Genomic DNA, 13,670 nt, shown 5'->3' with positions numbered 1-13,670 from the left:
ACAGGACCAAAATTTTCCACTGGATTCAGCAATGAACAGGCCAGTGCCGGCCACCCAGGGGCAGCTCCATCAGAGAGGAATGGGACCATGCTGCAGTGTTGTGAGAAGCCAAATAGCAAAGAAGGAAATGAAGTTAACACAAAAAAGTATTGTTGTAGCCAGTTGCTTGGGTGAGTAGAGCAAGAGAAAGGTAAAACATAATAGCAGACGGGGCCCTCTGAGGAAGTGTTGAAAGCTGACGTGACTTGCTGCAAACACAGAATTCTCACATGATCCAGCAATCACACATCTAGGAACCTTCTCAAAGGAGGTGAGATTATGATATGTGGAAGAGATGGCCTCCCATGCTCACTGCAGTAAGGATGCAGACTCAGCCAAACTGTCCATCAGTGGAGGAGTGGGTACAGAGAGTAGGGCCGTGTGCACAATGGGATGCTCTCGGCTTCACCGAAGGCGAAGCGTGGATGAACCTGAAGGACACTGTGTTACACAGACCAGGCCCCGCAGCACAGAATAAACCACACACGATTGCACACACATGTGGAATCTTCCAAAGCAGAAGGAATCCAGAAGCAGAGAGTAGGTACTCCCACTGTACAGCCTGGATAACCATCAATGCAATGCAATGCCTGAGAATTATAAACGCTTACAAAATGACTAGTGTGTGAGGTGGTAGGGATTCAGTTAGCTTCACTTAACTTCACATTGTATCTCTAGATACATAAACACACACAGTTCCTGTGCGTTGAGCATAGCCCAGGAAATACGGATGTGCTGGTGCGAGGAGGGTGGTGCACCCCTGCAGACCAGGGCTCAACTACTACAGAGCTGAAGACAGGAGGAAGTGCTGACCAGAGTGAGTGTTGGTGACAACCACAGGACAAAGCAAGTGGGAAAGGTCAGGTTGTGAGAGGTGCCTGAAGCAGTGAGGATTGTAAGAATGCAAGCTAAAAGATCAGCTGGAGGACGGGCTTCTCCTGATGCTCCAGACGACAGCAGACCATGAGGTTACGGTGGTGTAAGCCGGAAGTTCAGGTGTGAGGCAGTCTACAAAGGTTAAATGTCAGGAGGTGCAAAGAATTGGAGAAAGATGTCTCAGGCCTGGAGTCCCCCACAAGGGGAACCATAGGGTGGACCAGTTAGCTTTAACTGTCTGCTTTTCACAGCCTGGAGTCACCTGAGAAGGAAATCTCAGCTGAGGAGTTGCCTAGGTTAGACTGACCTGTGTCTCTGGGGGTTTGTCTTGATTGCCTTATGCTATGGGAGGGGCCCAGCCCACTGTGGGCAGATAGTCATGAGTTTATAAAAAAGCCAACTGGGCATGACTCTGCAGTCAGCCAGTAAGCAGCGTTCCTCTGTAGTTAATGGTTCATGCGTTGGCTTGAGTTCTTGCCTTGACCTCCCTCAGTGATGGCCAAACAACCCTTTTCCTCCCCTATGAAACTAGAGCAGGCTCTCAAAGGAACCTTAAAGACTCTCAGATTCACTCCACTAAAGGGAGAACTTGGGGATGATCCCTCACAGGGCCAGAATAGCCAAAGCAGCCACTACCAGCGGAGGGACAATGACAGTGCCCAGGAGAGAAAGAGACAGACACCTTCCCTCCTGTGCTTTCTATGGTCTAACACCACAGGGACAAGAAGAGACACAGTAGACCATAGGATGAGTGGGGAAAGGAAGGAGCAGTGGTGAGGGCACAGGTGCACGTAGGGACCTCACATGCCCAGAGTTCAGCCTGCAGTGGTCACATGCCCAGAGGCCAGCCTGCAGTGGTCACATGCCCAGAGGCCAGCCTGCAGTGGTCACATGCCCAGAGGCCAGCCTGCAGTGGTCACATGCCGAGAGGCCAGCCTGCAGTGGTCACATGCCCAGAGGCCAGCCTGCAGTGGTCACATGCCCAGAGGCCAGCCTGCAGTAGTCACATGCCCAGAGGCCAGCCTGCAGTGGTCACATACCCAGAGGCCAGCCTGCAGTGGTCACATGCCCAGAGGCCAGCCTGCAGTGGTCACATGCCCAGAGGCCAGCCTGCAGTGGTCACATGCCCAGAGGCCAGCCTGCAGTGGTCACATGCCCAGAGGCCAGCCTGCAGTGGTCAGGCCACAAGACTGGAGGAGCCATGCTCCTGTCAGAGTGATGCTAGTCACACTCCACCTGACATGTCACTCAGTCTTCCTGCTGGATTTCTCTCCTGTTTATCTCCGCACCATCCTGCCATCCACCAAGTCATTAAAATTTCTTCCAGTTTTAAAAGAATTTTAGGATATTATATTTGGATTCTTTAGTGAAATCTGCATATTTTAGCTTTTATAATCTCTTACTTTTCCCTCATCTTTCAGATTCTTTTCTTCTGAGCTCTTGTATCTGGTGTTTTATCTCCAGTCTTAACAATTCCAGTGACTGAAGTCTTTTCTGGCTTTTGCCTCCTCAGTACAGTGTGTCTGCAAAGTGCTATTTCATGAATGAAAATATGTGGAGGGCGCTGGAATGAGACAGAGTAAGCAAAACATAGCAAAGTTACAGTTCAGTGCTGCAAGCCGTTCAAGAGGATATGAGCAGAGAGAGCTGTAGGAACAGCAGTCGCGCAGCAGTCTAGGGTTTGCACTGCCTCTGGAAATCAGTAAGGTGGTCCCAGAGGGATGTGCTCTCGGGATAGCGCTGATGGGCTTTTTAATTGTTTTTTATTTATTTTTTATGTATACAGTTCTCTGCCTGCATGTACGCTTGAATGCCAGAAAAGAATATTAGATCACATTATACATGGTTGTGAGTCACCATTGTGGTTCCTGGGAATTGAACTCAGGACCTCTGGAAGAACAGTTAGTGCTCTTAACCTCTGAGCCATCCCTCCAGGCCACGCTGATGGTTTTAGTGGGAGTCTTCTTGGCTTATTTTGAATAAGAGCACAGTCCTGCTTCATAAGAAGTAGCGTTTCTTCTTCATTCGCAATGTAAATGGTATTTAAAGGCTGGTTGCTGTGCTATAGACATACCCAAGATTTTCACTTGCTGTTAAAGTAAAAAAGCTAATTATTGGTATGCATGCTAAGTTAGGAAACTGTTGGAGAGTTGTCTTATCGTCATATCCTGGAGTACAGCATCCTCTGCATCTCAGATGCCACCGCAGAAGATGCAGAGAACCCTGAGCACAGGCTACACACCTCATGCCTGGGGCTACAAGAGCAGGCTGGTTCAGGTTCTGCTCGCCTCCAGGCCTTGGCTGCCTCCTAACCACACCTCGGGCCAGGCACAGTTTAAGATAGTCTGTAGTTTAAAATAATTTAATTCTGGCTAAAGTTCAACCTCGGACCCAATTCAGCTTTTCACTTTTCTGGTGTCATTGTTTGCCTGTCATCGTCAGTCAGCCAGTCACCACTGCTTACTTATGCCTTTGCACACCTGCTTATCTCACAGGGCCTGGAGTGTGCTTGCAGCACAGGGTGACCTTTACATGGCAGATAACAGCTTCCTTTTCTCCAGAGCCTTAGAAACACGGACTCTGACATGGGCGGGCAGTGATCACCAGCCTCACAAAGGCCTTTCTTCCTCCCTCTCTATAGCTGCAGTCTAGTGAAGTGTGGTTTTTATTGCTGGTGGAGCCCTAGCTATGACATAAAACTCAATAATGAGCACTCTGTGCCTATTTTATAATCCATTCATTACAATCCATTTTCATGGCATGAAAGCTGTTAGCTGCCCCACTTGAAGACGCGTTTTAGAAGTCCTTTTCTGTAGGTCCCAATCTCCGGCTTCCTGTTAGATCGCAGCCACTCTGTTCCACAGGCTCACTCTCCAGGAAGCTGTCCGTACAGTTGTGAGTCTCCAGGCTACAATGTTGAGCGTGCTTCTTCTTTCACACTTGGTTGTAGTTGTAGCACCATTAGACATGACCATGCAACTATTCCACACTTAGCACAGATCCTATGGAGCCAGTAGCTGCTCAGATTTATAATTATTTAGGATTTTCTGCATGTATCACCAAAAACATTTTTTTCTGGTCATGCATACAATTTAACTTTTCCATTCAATATCCATTTTAGGTTAATGCCCTGCCTCTTTTAAACCAGTATATTAGTACGGAGTTTAAATCACTCTCATGTTAATAATTTGTAACTGTGGCCTCTTAGCAAAATGACCTCATTATTATCTTCACATCCTGTTTCCTCTGATTAACTTAATTACTAAAAGGGGGGAAATCCTTCAGTTATGCCTTTTTAAACTACAAAAAGCTGTATCTTGGCATCCATCTTCAGTCATGTCTGCCAGCTCCCTCCTTTGTAGCTGTAATTGGATCCTATGCATCAGACCAAGAAGAGAATAGAGCACAGTGCCTGCTCTGTTGGACTAGAACGCCCATTATTAGATTTATAATAACAAATACATAATATCACGCAATGATTATAGCCCTAGAACAAGCCCACAGAGTTGCTGAAAAACTGAAAAAGGCACCAGTGTGGAGTGTTCCTGTCTGTCGGCAAAGTCTCTCCAGTCAGGACCAAACTGAAGCCTGTCGGAACGATCTCACACTCGTGAACTGGCCAAACCATTCTTGACCCACTGAGAAGGCTGGTCTCTTCGGCACAGAGGCAGTTTGCTGGGCTTGGTGTTTCTGCATGTTCATGTTGGTCTGTGTGGAAATCATAGTCTGGTGTCCTCCGCAGAGAATGTGCTCCCTGAAGGATAGCTATCAAGCCTAGAATGACCAGCCTTCAGCTCTCAGGGTCCCATTTTGTATCAGTCAGGTCTACTGGCAGGTGGCTACGGTGAGCTGGTGGCGTGTCATGATTTAATACTGAGCCTCCTATTGAGAAGTCCACTGAGTAGATGCTAGAGAGAAAGCTCTGACATTCAGAGTTGAATTGAAAGAAAATGAGAAACCAGATAACGCCAGCCAACCAAATTAATTCACTCAGAACTCCTCCCCGCTTTTTCAGTGGCATTCACAGATATTCTCTCCTGGAAAAGGATGGGAAGCCGTCTGAAACAATCGCAGTGGCGTTTGCAATGTATGCACTCACATATTTGTGTTCAAATACAGAAAGGCAGGCCCAGTGCTGCACTCCATCACAGCCCTCACAGTCTTGAGAGCTGTAGGGAAATGTCCATGCATGCTGGCCATTCCTTACGTGTTCAGCAACCGTCTTCCTGCAGACCTTCTTCCAGGAGCTGATATGCAGGCTCAGACACATATGGAACATATATGATCCTGCTCACATGCCCAGTATCCCATGGATGAACAAAGTGATCCTGAGATAGGATCATGTAGAAGTTATGGACACAGCACACATTTGAGTCATGGCATTGTTTGTGAAGAGCAATCCTGTGTGCACAGCTGGATCTTCCGACATTTCTAGTCCTTTCTTCATGTCCCAAGGCAGAAGAACATTGACTTCATGAGTCTGGCAGAAGGAATCTGCCCTTGAATCCCGTGTGATCCCAAATAAGCCCCTAGATCTCTGGGTGTCTCCATGCCGTGCCTATCAAAGGACTACGTCAGAATATCCTCTTTTCCTTCCCCTGGCTCTACAGATGAATTTGTTTGGGAACAGATTATTGGGACAATAAAGACTATCAGACACTCTGTAAGTTGCCTGTGGGTTGGACAGCTTCAATAGGGTTTATGCTCTGAGGGGTGTCACTATACTGGAGGTGACAGTTCTGTACAAAAGAAATTAGACTGAGTTAGAAACAACACATTTGTTTAGTGCTGTGATCCCTGAGCTTAGGATACTGCCTGACACATCCTTACACTCAATATGTGTTTGTCAAACAAGCAGATACATTTGAAATAATGAGATTGGCTAAAGAAAAGTCAGTATTCATATGACATTCATTTTGCAATAGTAAGTAAGGAAAACAGATTCTTTTTAACCTGGAAGGTTCAACATTTTTTTAAACAAGAAAGAAATTGGTTGGGCACTGAAGAATGAAATCATCTTTGTCAGAGTGGGAAAGAATCCTGCAGGCTGAGGCATGCCCGTGAGCAAAAGCATAGGCCTATCTAAGAGGAGCCAACCTGGAGGGGGCAATCCTGGCCTGTAAGGAGGGGAGAGAATTTCAGGTGAAAGGACCAGCTGGGTAGAGGCTGAGGACTAGGAGGGGTGTACAGGTGGAGCCAGGAAAGCATCGACAAGCCACAGTCTTACAAGGACAGTGATGCAGACACTGCATGAGAGGTAAATGAGGCTTGTTCATGCAGAGCCATGAACTGCATCCGATAGTTTGAGGACCAGTCTCTGTGGTGAGCTGTGTGGAGTGGACCCATGGGGCAGATGGAAAGATCCAGAGACTATAGTGGAGGCTTTCAGAATAGTCCAAGTGCTAGGGAAACTGATGGCCATGTCAACTAAGGTAAAGCAGATATTGAGGATAGGAGGTCAGGATGGTGAACTCTCCTCCCAAGGAGCAGCCGACCTCAGCGGGGACCAGGGTTAAAATGTATGAATGGATGGCATACAGACCATCCTACTTCTAGGTGAGTCCAGCAGCAGCTGATACCTTATTATTGACTCAGAGAAGTGAAGCATCAAAAATATACTACCTACATTCCAGAGGAAGGGAGGGCCGCAGACGAAGACAGGAAGGCTGCCTGGAGCACGGGAATGGAGACAACAGTCCATCAAGGTGTCCCATGATTTCCGAAAGTGTCCCACGATTTCTGTTTCCTTCCTCCCAACTCCTGCATGCCAGCCAAGAGGTCCACAGCCCTGACTTTCTCCCGTGTTTCTGGGTGCAGCTCCTCCCCTCTCGGGCACACACTAAAAACTAAGAACACCGAATGGCTCGTGCCTGCCCTGCTGATGCCACCACATGATGCTGGGTACAGCCTTCTCTCTCTGAGGAAGTCCCATTTACTGAGGCGCTTTCCCATCTTTCTCCTCTGCCCTGACTTTTTACAGTATTTGTAGAGCTGGATGATTGGCCTACTTAGTGTCTCTCCAGAGCCTTAATACAGCCCAGAGGAAATAGGAGGGATCAATTAGCTGGCCTTTCTCTCCCTTCATTGCTCACTCCTTTCTTTTCCCTGTCCAGGTCTTGTTAGTTTTCATGGTACTTGGTATCAAACACAGAGCCTCCCTTATCCTAGGCAAACACTCAACCGCTGAGCTAAATCCCAGCCCCAACACTATGGTTTGGTTGAGCATTCTTGATTTTAAGTTTCCCATCAGCATGCTTTGATGTCCACAGCGCCAGCATATAAAGATGATGCCAGGGAGAGGCACATTAGGGACCAGTTAAATTTAGCAGACATTTGCATCTCTTCCCTATGTGAAAGCATCCTGTAGGCTGTAAGGCCAGAATGCAGGAACTTCATGTATGATCGACACTGTATTGTATGTAATTAAGTAAAATAATGGCTTCATGGATGCGTGCTTTCTCATTTCAGAAAAGGCAGGGCTTAGGGTGGAGAGTTATCTGTAAGATTCTAGAAGCAGTAACTGTTTGGGATGGGTCTTGTGTGGGGTCCATAGGTTTTAACCAGTGAAATAGGGTGTCATCTGATGGGCAGGATGCCAGGAACGGGAGACGAGTCAGCCTGAGGATGCAGCTCAGGGTAAGTAGCAGGTAAGCAGTGGAGGTGCAAAGTTGGTCACTGGCATAGGATGGGACTTTTGCATACAAACTACTAAGAACTAAAGCAGTGATTACACAGAATTAATTTGGAATATTGTGTGTGTGTGTGTGTGTGTGTGTGTGTGTGTGTGTAATTGGGCTGACAGCAAAGACACCCAAGGCAGCTTTATTCTAGAATCTTCAGAACATTCCCATCTTCTGTTCAAGCAGATAATGTACTATGCATTTGAAATCATTTTTTTCCCCAAGCAGTCTGCTACTGAGCCGTATCCCCAGCCCCTGCCATTGGACTCTTTTTTTACATCAAAGTGTTCAGATCACTGACTACTGGGGCTGAGAATCGAGCTCAGTAGTAGAGTGCTTGCCTAGCATAGCTGAGACCCTAAGTTCAATTCCCGACACAGTTAAAAAAAATTACTAGCTTTAATAAAAGTCCAAACAACCAGTTTGCAGTTTATTCTTCCTAGACTATCAGAAAAGGGGGTCGATAAAAATAGAAGGACTTTGGTCTAACTTGTTTTGTTGAATTTTTAAAATATTTATTTACTTATTCTGGTTCTTTGAAGTAGGGTGACATGTAGCCCAGGCTGGCCTTGAACCCTTGATTTTCCTACGTCCACCTCCCGGGCACCAGGCAGGGTTTACGTCATGAGCCTCCACATCCCACTGTCTCACTGAATTCTTAAGCTTGTGTTAATTTTAAGCTTTCGTACTTAGTATTAACATGGCATCTAGAGTCTTTGCTCGTGCCAGTGCTGGTATTTGGGTTGAGTGTTCTTAGGTTACTTTAATGGGAAAGCCATTGTCATCCTGGGCTGCCCTAATTTGCATACCACTGAATTTTAAAGTGATTTCATTAGTGAAAGAGCAAAATATTTTTCTCAAATACAATAGAGAATCAAGGGAAGTATTTAAATAAAATCCCCTTTAAGGAGTACTTTAAAGCAAATATAGTAACATGCACATGCATTCTGAAGTACCATGACTCTGGTTTCCTACCAGGATATATCAGTACTTGTAACAAAGCCTTTTACCAACCAAATATAACTAGGTCATATGCTAATTAGTAATATTTCAGAAGAGGTTATTTTCATCTACCAATTTTCTGTTTCCTTTTATTATTATTAAGTTGTTAAATTATGTTAAATTTAGAAAAACAAAAGCATTATCTCCTCTTTGGTTCTTGTGTTTGGGTTTTTCCTTCCATTGAGAAGACATTGCTTGAGCACATCCCTCCAGGACTGGCACTGCTGGGTGCTGGGACACAGAGACAACTCAAGGTGACAGGCTGGGGCAAGGCTTGAATGAAGGCAGTGTTACAGTTGCTCATCAGGCTCCATCCAGTCTTTGGTAGTGGAGGTCATAGTAAGACAAGGCAAAGACAGAAGGGCGAGGGCAGGCATCAAAGAGAAAGTGGTACTTGAGCCAAATTTTCAAAGATGGAAGAAGTCAGACATTACAGTAGAAGGTGAGAACCACAGCACTCAAGAGACAGAGGCAGGAGGATGCTGAATTCCAGGTTAACCTCAACTACAGAGTCAGACACTGTCTCAAAACCCCCAAAAAATAATGGAAAGCAGTATAATGTTTCCCCCCTCTCTCTCTCACACACATATGTATGTATATATTTGTCTGAAAGCAGAATGTGACTGGACACTATATTTCCACTCATGAGCTTTGCTGGGTTACAAGACCTAGGGAAGCTTAGGGCTTTGTTCTTGGCGCTTCACTTTGGGAAACAAGCCACATGGGGAATTCCTGTCAAGTTGTTTCAGTTTGTGTTCTAACGTCTAAGACTAGTACATGCAGAATTAACCACAGGAAAAGAAAAACTTTACAAAGTGGATTCTAGAAGTTGACACTCAAAGCATCTTAGCAATGTTTTCTCTTTTAAACATGAAGCCGTATCTCAGAACACTTCGGTGACAAGTGATTTGGTCTGCTAAGGAATCAAGCTCAACAACTTAAATCGTTCAGATGGCAGAGTTAGCAATAAGGTACCTTTTGTCTCCCATGCTCCATGTGTTGTCATCTCTGTCCAGGGGGCGGCATTTCTTCAGCTACAGCCGCACTGGAATCATCCAAGGTAGGATTATCTTTGTCAGTTCCTAGACCAAGTGTGAGCATCCTGTAGATTCTGTTCACGTGTGGCTGGGGATCTTCCAGAGGAAGCCGGAAGTCAAGAGTGCAGTACGTTTAACAAGATGACCTGGCCCTTCGCAGGCCTGCCATTCCTGTCAGCCTCTACCTTTGCCTTAAGGGGCCAGTGCTGCAGTGGTCAGCTTTGCCTCCACGTGTGTCTTTGCTGCCACGTGACCTGTTGTTGAGTTTCTCTGAGGGCTTGAGCTCTGCTGATTCTCTCCAAGTTTGCTGTTCACCCACGTGTGCTATGAGGATGTCACATGTGGGTGCCACCAATAACTTTGACCTTTTCAACCTTCCCCTTCAAGATGTCTTTCATAATTTTGTAGAGGTTTTCCTTCTCTTCTTCATCTTCTGTAAGATAATGACACCAAAGTCTTGCCCTCAGGTTCCTTCAGCGTTGGCATAGGAAAGCTCATCAGTGGGCTCAGTCAGATAGATCACTTCTCAGCCACGCGGTCAGAGGCAGTCCATGAAGGCTAAGTTAACTACTTGGCCCTTGGTCTCAGCTGTGGTAAAATGGACGCGCTTCTGGTTTTCCTTCGTTCTGGTGCAGTAATCCTTGAGAGAAACTCCCTCCTCCTCAGAGCTTCTTTGGACTTTGAGCGTCTTCATGAATTCTAAGCTTTTTATTTTTGAGAATTGCTCATAAAGCTTTCTGTGGTTCTGTTTACCTTCTGCCAGTTCAATGAATAGTTCTAAATGTTTCTTGACCAACTTCTTTCTGATAACTTTCAAATTTTTGTTTTGCTGCAACATTTCATGGGAAATATTTAGAGGGAGATGCTCAGAATCCACCATCCTTCTAATGAAATTCAGACACTCAAGGAGTAACTCCTCGCAGTTACCCATGATGAGAACTCTGTGTGTGGACAGCTTGATGGTCTTTCTCTTTCTGTTCTCAAACATACCAAAAGGAATGTGTCTTGGGACAAAAGAAGGGCTCGGAATTCCAATTGTCCTTCAACAGAAAAATGCTTTGCCATGAATGCTCTTCTCGGTCATTGGTTAAGCTCTTGTAGAACTCTCTAGATTCTTCCTTAGCAGTGTCATCAGAATTTCTGGTCCAAATGGTCTTTGCTTTACTTGGTTCTTCTTGATCAATGTACTCTTCCTGGTCTTCTCCTCATCACTATCCATTCTTCTTCTTATTTTCATCAGAACCAACATCTTCTGTGTCTTTTTTTTTCTCTTTATCTCCTTTAAAATAACATTTATTTATTTGTATTTTGTGTGCATTGGTGTTTCTTCTACTTTCCTTCCATACATTGTCTGCATGTATGTCTGTGAAGGTGCCAGGTCCCCTGAAATTAGAGCTACAAACAGTTGTGAACTGCCATGTGGATGCTTTGAATTCAACCCAGGTCCTCTGAAAGAGTAGCCAGTGCTTTTAACTGCTGAGCCATCTCTCCAGCCCCAAAATCCAACATTTTTGTTTTGTGAAACAGGTTTTCATGTAGCACAGGCTGCCCTTGAACTTAATGTGTAGCCAAGGGTGCACCACAATCAGTCATGCAGTGCTGGGGATTGAACTCGGTACCTCATGGATGCTAGGCAAGCACTTTATCAGCTGAGCTACATGCACTATTTCCTTTTCCTTCAGCCTCATCATCATTGACTTCCTTTTCTCATTCCTTCTCCACAGAGAAAATAATGGGGTAGCCAACTAGCTGAGAACGTTTGTTCACAACCTCATTTATTCTCCTTTCTCCTAAATACTCAGCTTGGTCTTCTTCTTTCACATGTAAGATAGTCTTTATTCCATGGGCTGTTGGTTCACTGTGTCAGTCCTCGCCGTGTCAGTCCTCGCCGTGTCAGTCCTCGCCGTGTCAGTCCTCGCCGTGTCAGTCCTCGCCGTGTCAGTCCTCGCCGTGTCAGTCCTCGCCGTGTCAGTCCTCGCTGTGAGCGATGCCCCTGCTGAGGACTCCCAGGCATACAGCCCATCATCGTCGTGCTTGGTGATCACAGTCACTTCTTCAGCAACAAAATACGCAGAGTAAAAGGCAACACCAAACTGGCCAGTCATGGAACTATCTGCCCCAGCCTGCAAAGCCCCCATGAAGGCTTTGGTGCTAGACTTGGCAGCAGTGCCAAGGTTATTGATTGAGTTAGCCTTGGTCATGCCAGTCCCAGTATCCGCAACAGCAAGGCTTTGATCTTGTAGGTTGGGAATGAGATTAATTTGAAGCTCCTTCCCAGAGTAGTCAGCTAGGATCTGTCAAACTCCCAACCCTGATCTTACCCAGAGCATCTGATGCATTTGGAATGAGCTCTCTCAGAAAGATCTCGTTGTGAGACTAGAAATATTGATGATTAAGGACATTGACCAGACAGTCCCTGAAGGGGAAAAGCCTTAACCTTTTCCTCCTCCATTGGTTGGTCTTGGGTCTTGGGTCTGGGTTTTGTTAATCTTACCAGTTGAGAATAAGACCACTACCACAATTTAAAGCCAAATTTGAAGCAAGCTTTAATTAAATCCTGGCCAGGAGGCTGGCCTCTGGCCAGGTCCATACCTGGGTTCCCAGGAAATGGCCATGAGTCATGTTTTGCAGGAGCTTGAAAGGCAAAACCACAGGGCCCACCCTATTTCTCATCAGGTCCAATGGGGGCAAGCATACATCCTGACCTACTTCCTGCCTGCGTACCTCCCATCTACATCCAATCAGAGGCAAGCATACCTCCTGACATACTTCCTGCCTGCGTACCTCCCACCTACATCCAATCAGGGGCAACTGTACATCTTGACATATTTCTTGCCCATGTACCTCCTGCCCACATGTGACCAAGTACATCTGGTACACATGGGTCAAGCAAACTTGCTTAAGGGAGTGAAAACATAAGCAATTGCCTCCAGCATTTTACTTTGGTTCTGTTCCGTCTCAGTTTCCTCACATCTTTGTTGAGTGACCACACACAAACATGACTAGCTGCATCATGACAATGAAGCAACTAATACAAGTTTCTTGAACTTTCTAATTCTGAATAAATACCAGAGGCTCTCCTCCAGCCTCCGGAAGTTATGGGAACCTGTATGTGTGCATTCTGACTTGTCAGATGGTATAATCACCTAACAGTGAACCCACAGTCTCCACATCCAATTTCATGAACCCAACCTCTGTGTGTGTGTGTGTGTGTGTGTGTGTGTGTGTGTGTGTGTGTGTGTGTGTTTCGAGACAGGGTTTCTCTTTAGTCCTGGCTGTCCTTGTCTCACTTTGTAGACCAGGCTGGCCTCAAACTCACTGAGATCCACCTGCCTCTGCCTCCTGAGTGCTGGGATCAAAGGCGTGCGCCACCACACCTGGTCATGAACTCAACCCCTTAGAAACAAAATCCTCCCATTCCATGTCCAAGTCAGGATGAAACTCTGAAAACCATCCCTCGCACTGAGAATTGGGGTCTGGGCCCATGTAGAAATTCAGTCCAGGCCCTAGATGTGTGGGCTCGGGCAGTGGTCCCTACCCAGCTTCCCCTGCAATTTTGGCTTCTTACACTGCTTCAGCCCCTTGTGCTCTGGATACCTGGTGAGCTCCGGGCTTCCTAGTGCTTTGGTGTTTTAATGACTAGTGACAGAATGGACAGAACGATTGCATTGCAGTAGCCATCAGAACAGCTCTGTAAGAGACGGTGTTGTCCTCCACATAGACAAAAGATTCGTTATAATGATGCCGTCCCTGGAGTGCTTCTGGATGTGCCCCTGAGAGGAGACGGCTTTCCTTGCAGGAGAGATGAAGGGTTTCATCGGGATAGAATGATGTGTATTTTGTCTAGCTTCTCTTGTAAAGGATGAAGGTTGGAAGGTCCTAAAAATATAGTGGCTGAGAGACGATCAGTGGGTGAAGGGAGAAATACTTAGAGGGAAGTTAGTTGAAATTTTCTATGCCTTGTGTTTTAGTGCCTCCGAGGGGCGGGGCGGGCGGGGGGGGGGGGGGAGGCAGCCACCAAATGACTAAGACATCA

At 46.2% G+C, this 13,670-nt stretch overlaps 1 protein-coding gene and 1 pseudogene across 1 annotated transcript in view; one reads left to right on the top strand and one right to left on the bottom strand.

The window, feature by feature from the left end:
* The window catches only part of Enthd1 (ENTH domain containing 1), a 108,922-nt gene that overhangs the window by 74,683 nt on the left and 20,569 nt on the right, over window positions 1–13,670 (top strand). The window lies entirely within an intron of this gene.
* Window positions 9,600–12,249, bottom strand: LOC127201767 (heat shock protein HSP 90-alpha-like; annotated as a pseudogene).

Source organism: Acomys russatus, chromosome 17 (genome assembly GCF_903995435.1).
Source record: "Acomys russatus chromosome 17, mAcoRus1.1, whole genome shotgun sequence".
NCBI lineage: Eukaryota > Metazoa > Chordata > Mammalia > Rodentia > Muridae > Acomys > Acomys russatus.
This window is presented reverse-complemented; position numbering and strand designations above follow the sequence as displayed.